General features: G+C 47.9%; 1 long non-coding RNA gene across 5 annotated transcripts in view; it reads right to left on the reverse strand.

Moving 5' to 3' along the window:
• The window catches only part of LOC130521605 (uncharacterized), a 71,643-nt gene that overhangs the window by 15,193 nt on the left and 39,039 nt on the right, over window positions 1–17,411 (reverse strand). For 3 of the 5 annotated variants that reach the window (XR_008949383.1, XR_008949385.1, XR_008949387.1), the window contains exons 3-6: window positions 15,118–15,184; window positions 11,665–11,723; window positions 8,070–8,157; window positions 7,711–7,957 (exon numbers count right to left, since the gene is read on the reverse strand). This is a non-coding gene — a long non-coding RNA (uncharacterized LOC130521605). The remainder of the gene's footprint in view (window positions 1–7,710; window positions 7,958–8,069; window positions 8,158–11,664; window positions 11,724–15,117; window positions 15,185–17,411) is intronic. The other 2 variants (XR_008949386.1, XR_008949384.1) reach the window with 2 other exon arrangements.

Raw genomic sequence — 17,411 nt, forward strand, 5'->3', positions numbered from 1 at the left:
GAAATGAAATTTCAATTCATCCAGTCCCTTTATACACTGGTGCGAGAGCCTGTCGTTGAGAAGGAGGGATCAATAGTGTTTAGACAGCAGGGCAGATTTTCTAAGCGCTGGATCAATAGGAAGGAGAGAGGAAAAAATACCCTGGCTTTTCTTTGGCTGTTGTAGTAAATACGAACAAATCAGTGGCCTTAGGCTAAATGGATTGACCAGCTGTTTCCGAGTTGTAGGTTGTAAGTAAAGATCCAATCTGAGGTAGTTTCAGCCTGGCCCTCTGGAGTGTCCTGATGAGAGGGTGAATGAGGCGAGGCCAGAGAGGAGGAAAGAATAAAGTGGAGTCCTGTACTGGGCCGAGAGGTCAAACCTTCTCACCGCCGTCAACAGGTAGGAAGTCGTGCTTATATATATATATAAGAAAGAGAGAGAGAGAGAGGGAGAGAGAGGGAGAGAGAGAGAGAGGGAGAGAGAGAGAGCACAGAATGTAAACACCTCTTTGTCACCTCTGTTGGTTTGTCTTGGAAATAGTTTAAATGTGACCTTTTATAAAAGGTGCTGCCCACCCAAGTTTTATTTTCATCATCTTTATGAATTAACTTATGTGGGACGTGAATCTCGGTTGAATTCTCCTTTTTTTTTTTTTTTTTTACCAGAAAGCAAATTTGACCTCCTCTGTCTTGTTTTCAAAAGAGCAGGAAGTCTCATCCACAATGACAAAAGGTGCCTCCAAACCTGGTCTAGATTATATTACACTATAATCCAGACTATAGAGGGAAAGAAGAGACGATACAGAACCGACTCAAAGTACCAAATTTACACCGTAAAATTCGAATGAAAGGCCAACACGAAGCCTTTCGTGAATAGTTGTTTATTATGACCCTGATGCAGCCATTTGCTGCGGAAAAAGAGGATAAATATCTGAAGCAAAGTCCCGGGATAATCAAAGGCTGCGGTCCTGACAGGATGACTGATGAGCTGCTTGCTTTGCCTCACCTCTGGACTTATTAAATAAAAACACCCCGGGCCAGGCTTTCTCCACACTCATTGGTCAGCCCCCGCCGCTCAATGTGATGGCAGAAATTCATCAGTAAAAACTCCGCGGCACCAACTGGAGCCCACCAACAACTGCTGACTTCTGCAACTGCAAACTTCCGACATGGACGCTGTTGACTCTCACTGCGGGGAAACAGGAAAAAAGGAAAGCAGCAACTCTTGGCTGTGCCAACGCTGCCAGGTGTGTGGTTCAGATGTATTTTTTCCCTGTCAATCCTGGCTCCTGCTAAGAAGGGCCATCGGGGTCGTCGTAGGAGCGCCTAGCTCGATATTTGGCCCGTCTAAACACACACCTCCAACAGGCGGCGTGTCTAAAGCTGACAGAACTGCCCTTTTCCTGCGCCGAGCTTGTAAAAACGCAGTTTTAGTGCAGCTACGTGTCGACTGTAGCTGCTCAGAGGAGGTCCAACATTGCGAAAGCAGAGCAGCGCCATGTGACCGTTGAGAGCAAATGCACAATCGAATTGTGTGCGTGTGCGTCCATGTGCGTGTGTGTGTGCGTGTCACCTGCCTCTGACTACGGTGACCCGGGGTTGGGCTCTCTCTGCATCTCGGGCTCAGCGGCGCAGGTTTGCCCACGACTCCTCAGCTTTCTGAGGGCATTACCTTAATGATGCCACTCCTCACGCCTCCGTTTCCACACGTTTGAAAATGGATCAGTTACATCCTCCATTAAGACATTCCGATGCCCCCCCCTGGCTATTTCCCAGCTGCTGCAGCACACAGACCGGCAACAGGAACGCCGGTGACAGTCGCACAGGTGAAGTGAGATTTCAGCCTTCTTGCTCTTCTGAAAACTTCCTTGTTAATTCGCTTGTTTTCCTCTTTCCCTGCATCCGTTTGTGTGTTGAGGATTTAATCAAATGTCTGAACTTTGACCTCTGGAGGAGGGCTGCCTGTGTTTACTCGCGTTGGGCTGTAGCTCGTTACCAGCAGCAGAGTGTTACCGTCGCCTTTCCCAGTAATGAGCAAAGTGGCTAAATCCATCAGTAATATTAACGTCGTGACAAAATGAAGCATTTTGACAGAGCGATGTTTTTACCGAGTTCTGCATAGGTGCGGAGCAGAAGCTCGAAAATGAACTTGGAAGATGGAGATGGAAATGGAATCAGCCCATTACTTTGATTTTGCAGGGGCCAGAGTGTTGAAATATGACTTTCAAATGTAAATTGTGTCTCCTGAAAGACCCCAGCACCAAAAAGCTGCAGCAGCCCCCAGCAGATGAAGCTGGAATCAAATATGCCAAAGCCTCATGTGATTATCAGCTTCCTTCAGAACGTGGTCATCTCAATGAACTCCATAACGAGGTCCAGCACCTGTGGACTGCCTGTTACACATTCCGCCGTGTGTTTTCACTTTTCTTCATGTTTTGTGGGTTTTTTGGGGGGTTATTCTTGTGAGGAGATGAGAGCTATTGAGGGTGTTTATGTTCCCGGCTCACACAGAGGCTTTCTAATGTGTAACACGGGGCACTTTGGTATTCAGATGCCTGGGGCTATTCTCTAAGTGGTCTTTACTTTGAAAACACAGGTGCCCTCCAGGGGTTGGGGAGTGGTGGTTCTGTGCATGTGTGTGCATGCATGAGGAGGCTGTGGGCTGGGAGGCCCAGATAAAGGGGCAGCACTGTTCCGAGGCCCATGCGGCGCTCTGAATAACACCGCGGAGCCATACATCATCAGTCCACGTCAGGCTGTGATTCAGCGCGGTGGTCCTGCAGAGACCACTGTGGTATTATCTTTAATAATGCAAGCTGGGATTAGGTGCTTGCTCTCCTCTGATAAATATGGGCAAATAAATGGATTCCACTGCCCTCCCCCACTCGCATCCCCCGACCAAATCACACATATAAATCCAGCATTGTGCTCGACTTCCTTGTTTTTGTTCTCGAAGGTGGCCCTGGATAGTTTACAGCTTTACATGCGGCGCAACACAGCTTACGCGCTGATTCCTGAAAACCTAATGAGGTTTAGAGGGAGCTCATAAATTACAGAAATAAAGCCCCGCCGTCCCCACCGCTGGGGCACAGGAGCAGAAGCCCGTCTCTCACAATGCTGTAATTAAGACCCGAGCAACCAAGCAGGAAAAAGCATCTGTGGAGGAGCGGCGCGAATGCAGCTGGACGGCGTTGCGCTTTGATGGCACGAGGATAACACAACGAGGGAAGCCTGATCTCCTCGCACGTCTCCGCTCAGGTTCTGGAAGCGGTAAATGCAGCGTTGACAGAAAACCCTCGTGGCTATTTCAAAGGCTTTAAACCTCAGCTGTTCCTGGTTCGATTGACCTTGGTAATGAGGAGCAGCTGGCATAACAACCATTAGGCCCCGGCGCTCGCCACCTTCAGAACGCGCCTTTTATTTCCATAAAACCTTTTATCCATTTCTCGTCTCGCAGCTATGTCGTCCAGCCGAGCACCATTAACGATAATGGCGTGGCAAATGTCAGCGCAAGGCTTGTCTTATCAATATCTCGGAAAAGCGTGGATGCAGGGGCAGAGCGCGGACGGAGCACGGCGTTGCAATCGTGTCGCTCTAATTAAAGCCGAGCTCCGCCGAAAGCTTGCATGAAAGCAAAAGAATCGGGGCTGACCCAATTAAAACTAAAACGAGGCTCGGTCTGTGGTGCGGCCCGTGCACACAATGAAAGACAACGCGTGAACACAAGGAGAAAAGGCTTCATTAGTCCCTAAAAAGCCCTGTTGCTGCATTAAAGCCTCCCCCCCCCCCCCCCCCCCCACCAGCCTGTCACCGCTCACTTCATAAATATTGACTTATTATGATCATCGAGATGATATGCAGAACATTTCAGTGCCAATTACTGGAATGACAGGTGAAATGGTAGCATGCTGGGGGAGGTTGCTATGGTGATTTAGCCAAAGCCCATGTGACCTGTTTCAGGGGGTACTGTCGCCATGTTCGGGGCCAGAGCGCCGGCGCTAACCGTGAGCCCGTCCAGCTGAACCCGTTCACTGTGTCCGTCTGCGGCTGTTCAGACGTCGACATCGACCAACGTGGCGCAACGACCTCCGCCGGATGACGACCCCGGACGACCCCGCCGTGACGGCGGCCCATGTGACGAATCTCATTCAGAAGGAGGATTTTAAGTCAAGCGATAGCAACACCAATGCTAACTGACAGGGAGCTGTACTAAGGTGCCCCTCAGCTGTAGAAAGAAGTATGTTTTATTCCACAAATATTCAAAAATCTGCATATTTTCTAATCTGCCAGCGTGTGCTGTGTAACCAGTATGTGATCCCCCCCGTATTAAGAATACAATACCTTTGGCACAGACAAGGATTAATATTTGAGAATCTGTAAAATGGAATTGGAAATTAAATGACTTGGATCAGAAGTTAATTAAAAACACCTTACGCAAATACATCTTTTGGGATGGTGCCTATTCATATGGCATCGAGGCGCTGGGACCGGTGGCGCCGCGCCCGCCATCAGCACGCTAATACAAACGCAGCGAGATAAGCAAAAAGTGGCCTTTCACTCTTTCTATTTACTGACATGAAGAAGTCTTCTTGAGAGCCCCCTTTCAAACTTAATCCAAACTGAAAGAGCACGGCAGGCACATTCCCCCCCCCCCCCCATCTATTCGCCCCATTCAGACCACCTGAATGTGTTTATCTTCCTCTGCAACTGATTAAAATTCATTTAAAAGTGAAAAGCGACGCACGTCCTCTGATAATGACGCCGGCGCGAAGCGCACAGACAGAAAGGATACAAATAAATAAATGAGCTCAAACGAAGGGGGCGGGGGCGGGGGTGGGGAGGGGAGGGGAGGGGAGGGGAGGGGAGGGGAGTCCTCCCTCCAGAGCAGTTATGGATCTGATCAGGTTTCTGCTTGAAGTTGCAGCTCTCCCAGCTCCCATTTGCATCATAGCACACTGTGCAATATTAATTCCCGAGTTTACTGCTTATTGGAAGTGCAAAGTATGAAAAGCCATTAAGGCCCCCCAAATAGGAAAGCAATTTGCTGTCACATGGATTCGGCTCTATTAAAAAGAAAAATCTTGTTAACCATTTGGAATTAGAGTCATTTGGCAGGAGGCCTTCTGCTGCACTCAAGCAAAATAAGTAATTATGCCTCTCTTCCTGCCGTCCCTCTCCTGCTTTCATTTGCACAAGCAAAGTGGGGGTGTGGGGGGGGGGGAGTAGTGGATGGGGAACGCGGCTGGATGCAAAGGTAATTAAAGTTGTTGGCTATCTGTTTGGTTAATGCGGGGATCAGGGCGGCTGAGGGTGCTGGAGGAGCAGACGGGAAACACATTCATTTTTCTGCCTCCGTCGACCGGCCCCGGGGCTCACGCTCATCCGGTCCATACATCACCTCTTCGGCTGTCGCCACCCAGCAGAAGCAGGTTGCCATCAATACAAGGAGACCAACGATTCCTCTGAGCTTATCTCGCTTTCATTTACGTTCCGACCGAGTAAAATCTCATTAGCGCTTCTCAAGCCTGCTGTTTAAACGAAAGCGTCTCCGCAGGCCCTGATGTTTAAGCAGATTGCGTCGCATCTAAATGACGCGGGGTGAATTTAACACTTGAAAACTTTCAGTCTTTTTTGTTTTGCCAGCAAAGGTGGCCTCAGTCTGAGCCATTTTGAGGTGACCCCCGTCTTTGGGGTGTTTTAGCGACACGTTCCGCATCACGTCGTGACCTTCTAATCATCAGCGCAATGCATTCCCGGCTCTCCTCCCTCCTCAACGGGATGAAAAAAAGCATTTTATGGGCTGACATGTGTGGCCTCTGAGGTGTTTTATGGTCAGAGCGGCAGGACCTATTCAGGAAGCACCGCGTGTTCCGATCCGACCGCGGGTATCGATTGTCAGCCGTGGTGGTGGCGCGGCTGACTGGTTAAAGCCTCACATTTGCCCTCACAGAGAGATGAAAATGAGGCCTCTGTGTGTAATGATCTGTGCGTGAGAAGGGAGAGGAGGCCGCAGAGACAGAAAGAGGAGAAATTAAATCATTCCTTTGCTCCTCCAGGAGAGGCGCCGCAGCCGGCCGCGTGCGGCTGCTTAATGCCGGATCTGTTTTTGAAAGGAAAATTAAAAAGTGAGAGACAGGGGAGCAAGTGAGAGCGGTGTAAAGAGAGATAAATGGCTGGATGTGGAGGCGGAAAACGAGAGCATCCTGATCCGGAAAGCTGTGAGCGGACGTCTCTAATGGGGGGAAGGCTGCTGCGTGCTGTCTGGTAGCTGACCACCGCGGTTACGTTGCCTCTCTCCCAACCCCACGCCGGCGCTCAGGCAGCCCCCGCTAATTGGCAGAAAACGATGGAGCATAACAAGTGCAGAAGACGCACCGGTCTAATTTGAGAGGGAGTGAAATGACGGGTGAAATACTTGTAATCATAGGAGACATTTTCTTGCCAGTGAGGCAAAAACTGTGTGGCGCTCTCTATTCAAAAGAGAGGAATGTGGGGGGGGGGGAGGGGGGGGCACCAAAAGGTAATTCAACATTATCTATTTGGCTTCTGTGATAATCCAGGTTGTTTCCAAAAAGCCAGAGCCTGACACCCCCCAAACAAGCAAGAGTGGCAAACAAACCCTCCTTTTTTACAGGAAGAAACCTTGAGCAGGACCAAGCTCATATGATGGGGGGGGGGGATAGAGGGACAGGAAGAGATGAATGCACACAACATGGGGTCAGAGGTCAGTGTGTGTGCCTGCAAGTGATTTACTCGAGCAGATCAGTCACTGAAGAGACAAACTTTGAACGGAAGTCACTCACAAGAGATCCCAGCTGTCTTTTTATCCAGCGAGCGTAGAAACTAAAAATAAGGAAGCGATGCAGAAACTCTCGAGTATTTATAACTAAACTGTTATAATGTCGGTGAACCAGGACGACCGAATCGAACCTACCTGAACACAACAGACACCGAGTGCTGTAGCCACAGAGGAGGCAGGAAAAGCCACGACATGGGATCGTGCCCCCCCCCCCCCCCACACACACACACACACACACACACACACACCACACACACACACACCGTCCTCCAAGACTGTGGCTTCCACCCCACCGGGCCGAGCGCCTGCACCTCGCCGGCCTCATTAAAACCAGCCTCTGCCATCATTAAGACATTTGCAGTGAAATTAATTGAAAGACAGATTAAAAATAAATTAAGAAAAATGCATTGCAGAATGCCTACGTGCACGTCATAAATCACCGGGGCAAAGCCAGGAGCCGGCTCCCCGTAATTAACTGCAGACTATTTATTTTATCCTGACGGTATAAATTAGAATTCAGGCTCACAGATTATATTAGGACTGTCTGCCATGCGGAACTGCTGAGGGGTGTGCAGAATATTTTAAGCATTCAAAGAGGAGTACAGAGAGATGGAAGAAGGAGAGAAAGCCAGAGAAAGATAATGTGTAGAAAGGCAAACAATATGTAAATGCATCCAAAGCAGAAAGATAACATTTGCATCCCACGGAGAAAGTATTTATTCAGCCGGTGCATGGAGAAACCGACAAAATAATTAGCAGCAACACGGAGTGTGTGATTAAATAAGTGAGACTGAAGGTGCCGAGCAGGGTAGAAGTTTCACAGCAGGTTTCTTCCGCACATGTCAGTAACAACGCTGGTTATTGCCCCCCCCCTCCTGCTGTGTCAGAACCCGACCACTCCGCATGCAAATGTGCACCGAACCGACGCACCTCCCTCCGCAGTGGCAGTCTGGCTCCGTGTGCAGCCAGCGCCGGGCACACACTGCCTCCTGGTGGGCCCGGTGCCAGTCCGGGCACCGGGCCAGGCCTGCTCTGCCACGCCGGACTGGCAAAGCCTCCTCTCTCGCTCCTTCCACGAGAGATTCCCAGCACAGCCTTTCATCACGGCGCCCGTGGCCCTCTCCTTCTCCATCTTTATTCTGCACCACAGCTGAGATCCACGCTTTGAACGGATGCCCTGCAACCATGGAGAAAAATAATTCGAGCGCGGCGGCTGCTGGAGAACAAATAAAGCCCTCGTACATTTGAATGTTTGGCTATTATGCAATCACACTGAAGGCAACAACCACCTTCTTATGAACGGTGCTCCATCAAGGCACCGCATCAGACGTCAGGTGAGTGGGGACGGGACTGCGAACAAGGGCGTGAGATGTAGGACTGGAGATAAAGGACAGAACCTGCAGTTCAGGCCCGATCCAGGCAGGCGGACTGAAATATGGGTTGTCTGTAAATGCAGAATTTATAGAAAGCTCTGCCAACCCACCAGACCAAGCAAAACCAAAATAATCTCTTCTGATTCCACCGTCAGAGAGCTGGTTGTTATGGTCAGTTGTGATGCACAGTGACCAGCAGTGTAGTGAAGTGTTTGAGATTTTATTATTGTGACCCCCCCGCCCCCCCAACCCTGCTGTGACAGCCTCTCAGGGGGAGCCTCGCAGCAGCTCTCAACAGCCCTTTTAAATCCTAAAATCACAGACAGACAGACAGACAGACAGACAGACAGACAGACAGACAGACAGACAGACAGACAGACAGACAGACAGACAGAGTTTGATCACCTGACCAGCTGTCCTGTGTTTTCACTGCTGTAGAGATTGTTGCATTCATAACAGCGAGCCCAAACATTCAAAATAACAATGCCCCCCCCCCCCCCCCCCCCCCCCCCCCCCCCCCCCACACACACACCTTTTTTTACAGTCATATCACGTAAAACAACCAGTCTGCCTCAGATGTATAACTTCGTTTTCCCCGGTGAGTAAAACGCCTCGGAGGCGCAGCAGTCATGTTTTTTAAGATACATGGCTGAAGCCGCTCCTTTTTTTTTTTTTTTTTTTGCTGAAGCGCCAGGAAAAAACAAACAAACAAACAAACAAAAAGCATTAAATCACCAGCAATATATACTTATTACACTCTGCCCAGTGCACAGTCGCCCCCTTAACACACCGCGCATGCAAATGTGCAGCACAACACAACGGTGTGGGCAAAAACATGGTATGAAAAATGACAGCAGGGAGGGGGGGGGACTGCAGACCTGGAATATAATGGTGCGGATGAGCAGAGGAGAAATAATCACACCTAGTGGTGGTGGTTTGGTGTGTGCGTGTCTGTCTGTCTGTCTGTCTGTCTGTCTGTGGGTGGGTGGGTGGAGTGGCGGTGTATGGGGGATGGATAGGAGGAGCAAGAGGAAGATGAGTCTGTGCCCTGTAGCATGGAAATGGAGCTATACTGCTCTGCTGCTGCTGCTGCCTGATTGCAACAGAACAGAAGCTGCCTTCAGGAGGAAACCGCAGAATTTAGCGCAGATAAAGGCACGGTCGGATGTAGATGCACTGGTCGTATGAAAAAAAGGAGTGCTGCGACAATAAAACAGATTTACTATAGGCAATGCTGATTATTATTGGGTTTTTTAAAAAAAAATAACAACGAAAACCACAAGTGCGATTCCACCTATCGCCTTTAGGTGTCTCTCTTTCCCCACTCATAGGTGAAGCCCTCTCTCGCCTACTACAGCTCCTCTATCCCTGAACTCTTATCTACACATAATATATACACCATCATTTGAAAATGGCAGCTTTTTGAAAATTCACCTTGATTATCAGACATTAAAAGTGACTTCTCCAGAGCTGAGTGTCTGGCTAGGGGGATGGCTGCAGACGACAGAACAATGCAGCAGGCTTGATATTAATGCCGGGCTGGGGTGTGCAGGGAGGAGAGAGGAGCCAGCCCTTTGTTCTCTCCTACAGCCAATTATTTTTTATGTGCGCCTCGTTTCACAACAAGAGAGAATTTAATTTTAATGCACTCTCTAGTAAAAAAAAAAAACAACAAAAGCAGGAAAACACACAATACAGTATTCCAGAACAGAGATGGGAACTAGCATCTGCTGTTAAGCATATACATATGCACATGTCTTTGTATGAGGTGCAGACAACTGACAGGCGCAACAAGAATGACATCAACCCGAACGCAGGCACGAAGCTTCTCATGCAAAATGCAAAGACACATCCTTTTTTCCTCCCCCCCAACCAGGGCACAATTTTATGCAGCCTTACCTTCATGAAAGCAAGACCAAAATGAGAAAAGATACACAAAAATAACCACCCTTTTTTTTCATACAGCGTCTAGGTGGAGTTGTTTGGTGTGCATTAATATGTGCATACCCAGGATTTGATGATGATGCATCATCACCAGCAGGATTCCTGCTCAAATGGCATTAAAAAAAGCTGCTGTTGGGAGGTATGTGGCCAAATATTGTTCTAATTGGAAGGGCACTTCATCTTGCTGTCAGAGAAGCACTAAAAAGCACTGCTATTCCCATAAGGAGAGGAGCACAGCTTGATGTTTTTATTAATGTTGGAACTCTGATATATGTGTTTGCACTGTGCTTTCATCAGGGAGCATCGCCATAAAGAACACATATATTACAAACTGGTAAAAGACCCAGAAACGGTCCCATTTAAACACATCATCCCGCCTTCAACAGGAGCATGTTGCCAAAAAATAAAGTTTGCCATCAATAATTTAGAACGTCAACAGTAACCAGGGGCTTTTAGGCTGGGGGGTTAATGCAGGAACAGTTCTGAACACGCACCATAGTATTCAAATCCAGAAACAGCAGCACCGAGCAAACAAATGCCTCAGTCTGAGAGTAAAACGGTTGAAAAAAAACAAAAAAAACAACACTCTGGAAGCACAACACACCAGAGAAAAGGATGGCACAATCTGCTCGTGCGCACGCACACACACGCACGAGTGGAACAAAAACACTTATATATGCGGTTTATGCAAAACTAGTTTCGCACATAGAAGAACTCTAAACTGACTCATGCAGACAAAAGACAGCCAGACAGACACACACACACAGACAGACACACACACACACACACACACACACACACACGCACACACACACAGGAACTAAACTGCCTGTGTGTTGGAGCTACTCAGCAGCACACCAAAAGCAATTCTCTGAAAATGGTGAAATTAAAGGACAGAATCCAGCCTGCGTATGGTTCTCACCGCCGTTTCCCCTCAATCAAACGTTTTATTAGGAATCGTTTGGTCCTGAAAGTCGTGTTCCAGGGAGGCAGCTGGTGTGATGACAGCAGTTTCTGGACAGACGCCGCCGCCGCCGCAGCACTTACTGCTCCCAATTATTTACACCCGGGGCTGTTGGTGTACCTCTAATTGAGCACAAGACAACTGCATGATTGGGCCGCCATCTTGTCCACACATTTATTCTTTGTACAGTTTTTTTTTTTTTGATCATTTCAATTAATTTATCTAAAATTGCACCCCTGCAGGATACAATGACAATGAAACCATATACATATTTCTTTGTTTTGGGCTTAATCCATAGATTGACTGTACAAGATATCACATCTGGCAGGATATTCCTTTTAAATCTACTACCTTGCAGATGTTAAAAGTAAAAATGTAAATACTGCAATTTAAAAAGGCAGCTTTCTATCACAGGGTGAGATGTAAAAAAGCTCATGGGCATATCTGAGACCCACTGAGCGAATGGGAACTGTAAGAATCCATGGGGGCGGTCTGACACAGACTAAAATATTGTTTAAAAAAAGGAGAAGAAGGAAATAGCACGGGTCTTTATTGATCCAGTGAAATTCCTATATGGTTCTGTTGGTTAAGAATCTACTGTACCTGCTTACTGAAGCGGTCATGGATGCCTCGGAATGTGGTGGCAGGATCCTCTTTTCAATCTGGGGAAGAAAGAGAAGAAAGCTGAGTAATCAATAAGGTGTCAAGTGTCCTGCTTGTACAACCATCCTTCATATTTCAGACGTGATCTTCGCTGGGTCTTCCCTGCCAGTGTTTAGATCCCCGCTGATGTGAAGAAGCGGCTTTTGAAGCAAAAGCTTGTCATCTTAACTAGAACTGGAAACTTTAGTGGCAGCATCGGTGTAAAAACAAGTAGTGATTGTAATGGCTGCTGGATATCTACATTTGTGTCTGCGTATTGTATCACTGCACCATCTCTACCCCCCAAACACTGCTCACTTCTGCTGTCTGGAAGCAGTAATCTGCTCCTGAGCCAGTGCTGCCGGGATTAGGCAGCGACTGGAGGCAGGATATACGCATCATTGAAGTGAGAGGACGCCACAGCAGCGAGGAGGCAAAGTCAAGAAAGGTGACATGGACACGCAACCCACACACACAAACACACACACATGCACAAATGTGCACGCAGTGTATTAATAAAATAAAAACAACCCCTGCTGTATGCCTGCAGATGTGTGTATGTGTGCCTGTATCAGTGTTTTCATGCACCTTTCCCCACCCACATTCAAATCCTACAAACTTCCAGTTAAAATGAAGCAGGTGCAATATTCGGAAACGAGCAACACCCCATATAGTTTCCATACTGCTCCCCGCTTTTCTCTGGCTCTTCTGTTTTCTCTCGTGCGATGCTAACCTAAGAACTACGATCTACACCCGTTGTGTTGTAAACAGATAAAAACACATGAAAAACACAAACTAGCAAACCGGGAAGCTGAAAACCTGTAAAGTAAAGAAATGGTGGAAGTGAAGTGGGTTCCACTGCTGTTGTGAAGCTCCAGGACAGACTACAGGTGGACAGCAGCGGCGCTTAGCGAGGAAAGGTGAGCATGAGCCGCCGCAGGTGGTGGCACACCCCCGAGCACCATGGCCAGGAGGCCCTGGGGGGGGGGCAGGACGCTAACAACTCCTATCTGCTTCTTTGTGCCTGGAGGAACAGAGGAGCACTGTCAGAGCCCCCTACAATCTTCTCATTTGTCCGCCTGTTTCTGCTCATCCTGTCAGTCAGAAGCCACCGGGGGGGGGGGGGGGGGGCACGCGGGCCTGACATCTATCTTGTGGGTTTTTCCCAAGCAAATGACAATCAAGACAGAGCTTTGGAGACAGTGCCGGGGTCGTTCCGCTGCCCGTAACGTCCTGCAGCAGGGCCGGTACAGCAGTACCTGGATGGTGTGGAATTGAATGCTTTAGCCTTGCTGGGGGGGGCTGGGCACCTGTGGGGTGTTTTAAATGTTTCCTTTTGTGTTCAGCTCTGAGCTCTCAGCCATTGAAGTGCATTCTTGGAACATCTCAGTGAACGAGGGGCTGAGCAGGCAGGTGACACAGACACCTGTTATTTCTTATTCTTCAGGCTAGTTGCAAGCTGATCTTCTTTCCCTTTTTCTATATGTCACAAAGTCCTGCAATTAATCACTGCCGTCGCAAGTTCGTATCGCCCACGCTTGCCTGGCTGCTTCATCCTTTCATCGGAGCCTCTTAAGTGTGTGTAAACGTCCTGTTTGAATATTTAGCGACCTTCCAATTAGACCTTCATACACATACATTTTCTTACAGTTGTATGTGTTTGAATAGGCTGAGAGGCAGCAACAAAACCACATTTAGTCGGAATCAATCGATGGAAGGATGAAATATTGAAGGATGTCTCACCCAAAGGCCTCATAAAGCAGCATGAGCATGAGTCTGGGGTGGACTGTCGGGCCTCGGTGACTGGCTCGGAGATCTTTGCCTGTGGTGGGACGGCTGTCGAACCACGGGGGGGAGGGAGGACAGCCAACCTGCTCGCCCCGCAAAGCTGACACCGCTCTGAGCAGTTTGTGTTGGATTATGACCAGGTCCAAAATCTAGACTGTATAATACTTGATCAGTAACTCTGTAAGAGGAAAGGTTCAATTAAAAATCTTTGCAGAACATTTCTGAATCCCGGTACATGAGCAAGCCAAAACATGCTCCCTCCACAAAAGACATTCATATTATAATAATAGTAACATACTGAGCTAGCGGCACAGCTATAGATTACCCAACATGTATATCCAGCAATAAAAGGAGGAACTACCAGATGTCTGGTCAGGTGCATCGATGATAGTAAACAGGCGCTAATTAATAACAACCTGACTCGCTAAAATCAGAGAGGTAGGAAGGATGGAGGGGGAAGGAGAGAGAGTCAAAGAAGGGAAGAGAGAGAGGGGAAGAGGAGGGATCCTGGCAGAAAGGAAGGAACGATGGGAAGACAAACAGACCCAGATGCTGGTTGGCACGGATGGAGCCGTCTGTCCGCTCGTCCAGCCGCGGCACAGAAGCCAAAACCAGACAAGATGGAGGCTCGGGCGGGCAGCAGGATGAGCAGCGTTGCGTCTCAAATGCTCAATGAAAGCAGCAAATCCAGGGGTAAAAGAAAAGCTCTTATTCCTGTTGTTGCCCCGTCGAAGGCTGAGTGTCCTGTCCATAGCCTCATTTTCCCCTTTCTGGCTGGAGCCAATGGAAAAGATTCTAGAGGATAGTTCCAAATTCAGAAGAGAGATGAGGCAGAAATCCATCCTTAAAACGTGCCTCATCCGTTCATCAGCACGCTCTTTCTGTATGCGATCCACCCCGATAACCCGGGTCTTGCTTTCTTTCCCTCACAATCGCTCCCTCTCTCTCTATTCTCCCCTCCTAAACTGATCAATACTTCATTTAAATCAAGACATTAGCACAACTGGAAGAAAAAGAGGGGAGAACGAATACGAACGAGCCTCCCGCGTTGACGGGACCGCCGACGCTTTGCGCTTTTCAACATTTGGTCAAAGCGTGCGGGGGGAAAAGACAAAAGAGGGAAATATTCGCAAGAGTTGGAGGGCTGTGGTGCTCTTCTGGGCTGAGCTAGCGAGCCTCAGCCTGATCAATACGCATTTAAATCCAGAGTGAGGGGAGCGATCACAATAAGTCATCTCATCAGAAACAAGGCAAACGTGCTAACCCGATCATCATAACCATCCCCAATGACAACTGTTGGGGAGAACCAGGGCACTGATAGAGGCGTAATTCATATTTATTCAGCAGATTTTTTTGTATTAAAATCTCAGCTTGTAATTGTCTAATATATATGCACGGTCACATTTTTTCTTCATCTATTCCCATGATTCACAATGAGCGGGATCGATACTGCCGACTCCGGACGGCGCTCAACGCTCCGACTAAAAATGCATCTGCCTTAAATCATCTAAGATGCCACTGAGAAAACCACAGAAGAAGGCGGCTAATTTCCTCCACGCTCATTAAACGCTGGGGTGAAAGTTACCCGCTAATCTTCCTGTCCCTCGTTAAAACCCGGATATTTACCTGAGCGTGCGGCGATGTCGCCCGGCCTGGCTGGAGAGAACCGCGATTCTTCGGAAAGGGTCTCGTCCTGCGGAGACAAGTGACAAGGATACAGTCCGGCTGAGAATGTGGGGGAACAGGAGGAAGCAGCAGAGGAAAGAGAAGAGTGAAGGGCAGAACCTAAAGCCCAAAGCAGGCAGAACATGGCGTCTCAGGGGAATGTGCCCTTACATATATTCTGGCATCAGTGTCAACCAATGAGCAATTAGGTAGGCAAGACCAAAGTTATTGATCGGGTTTGGGCTCCGTTCACAGGGGTAACTGGCTAGCTGTTGTGTTGTTAGGGTGGTGGGCTCAATAAAAGGTGAGGGCAGATCTTACCCTCCTCAGGCCTTGAACCCTTTCAGTGGCCCCACAAGGAGCCTGAAATGTGGCTTATGTAAATGCACATTTCAGGCTCCCGGGTGATACAGGGATGTGAAACTCCTGATCCTAGCCAATAACGAATACGGGCAAAGTTGGTCGATGTGACATCTGCTGTTTACCAACGTTGATGGGTAAGAAAAGAAAGGAAGCTAATTTTGTAAAATGCTGTGAAAACACTTAAAAACAGCAGAGACAAGTTTCCGAAGGCAAAAACCGTGAATTACAGCTGCGTTTATGCTGTTCCTGATCCAACCCCCCACGGTGGGATTTGCACCCGCAACCTCCTAATATCAAACACATCTTGCTTTGCGCCATCATCCACCTCTCCGATAACAGCGGCTTCAGAAACGCACCCGACGTTTCTCCCATTCTGCCACAAAATCTACAAATGGAACTACAAATTTTAAACAGTGGCCTCTAAAATGAGTCAGAAATTAGCCTCCATCTGTTTCCAGTCAACACTTAATTTTAATTAACGGCCTGCCCACAAAATGATGTTATCGGCTAAATGTCACACGAGTAAACACTAATCAATGAGGAGGCCTTTAGGCGCTGACAGATGTGGGGGACGTACGTGGAAATTAGGTTTCCAAATATATCTGGATGAGGGGGTTCATGAAATTTGTCACTTTTTCTGCTAAAATGCTAAAAGTGATGGTGCAGCCCTTCGCTGTTCGCTCGGCATTTCCATTTAAACAACGTCTTTTTGTCAAAAAAAAGCAAATCTATGAGAAAACAGAGTCCAGAACAATGAGAGGAAACACAAAACAAAAGCACTGATATGATTGTCCGTCCCTCGCAGCTTCCACTGCCTCTGCAGCGGAAGGACACCTTTAATATTTGGACTTTCTGTGGCACTCCAGGTTAAATCCCTAGCAACCGCCATAGCAACATACTCGGTGCTGGACGTGGAATGCATGGCAAGTTCCCTCCTTCACTAGCAGGGGGGAAAGTTAACGTCACTGATGTAGACGCAAACATGACAAAAGTAGAAATGTTCAGATTAAAAATGACACTTTCATGATTTCAGTTTCTGCAGAATAAAAATTAATACAACAAAACAAAGTTTGGAAAAATACATAAATATGATATGCCTGTAGTATCACCAGCTACTTAGATAATAATAATAATAATAATAATACCTGTAACTCTTAACTCAAATGTTCAAACGTACAGCAGCTTCCACTCGTAGTTGTGGCTCATATCACATGCAGAAAAGCGTTTATCACCAGCGAGGGCAGAAATATACTTACTAAGGCGCTCTGAGTAGCTATTAAACAAGTGTGGAGGTGACCTCTGTGTTAAGCAGCTGTGTCTCTGACATGCAGAGCTCCAAAGGCCACGTTAAATGGATTTTTCTGAGGTTTCATTCACTAAGATGAAAAAGGAAAGAATAAGAAGACTGTTTCAATTAAATGCTGGATGTTTCAGTGCTTTCAAAGTGCTGCTCTATCCCTCTGAAGGGCCCCGCTGGTGCCCACGTTTCCACGGTGGGGGGGACGAGGAGGTACTCTTCCGGAGTGAGGAACGTTTTTCTTCATTTAATCAGATTGACATCTTACCGGTTTAAGAAATTCATCGTTTCCCTCTGGCCTCACCTAAAAGTATCAGTAACACGGACGCACGACTCGATCAGCTGATGTGAACTTTGCAGAAGGAGGGAGATGTTTGCCTGGACCCCCCCCCCCCACACACACACACACACACACACAACACACACACACACACCACAGACGAGGATGTCCAACTGTCTGCAGGCGGGGGAAAGCTGTCTGCACCTTTGTGGGCCAGCACCAAATCAAATTATTGAAGGCAATGTTAATTTCGAGCAGCGTTTCATTATAAAGGGGAAAGATAACCAGCAACAAAGACTCTGTGTCCTCCTGACT

The sequence above is a fragment of the Takifugu flavidus genome, chromosome 2, assembly GCF_003711565.1.
Source record: "Takifugu flavidus isolate HTHZ2018 chromosome 2, ASM371156v2, whole genome shotgun sequence".
Taxonomy (NCBI): domain Eukaryota; kingdom Metazoa; phylum Chordata; class Actinopteri; order Tetraodontiformes; family Tetraodontidae; genus Takifugu; species Takifugu flavidus.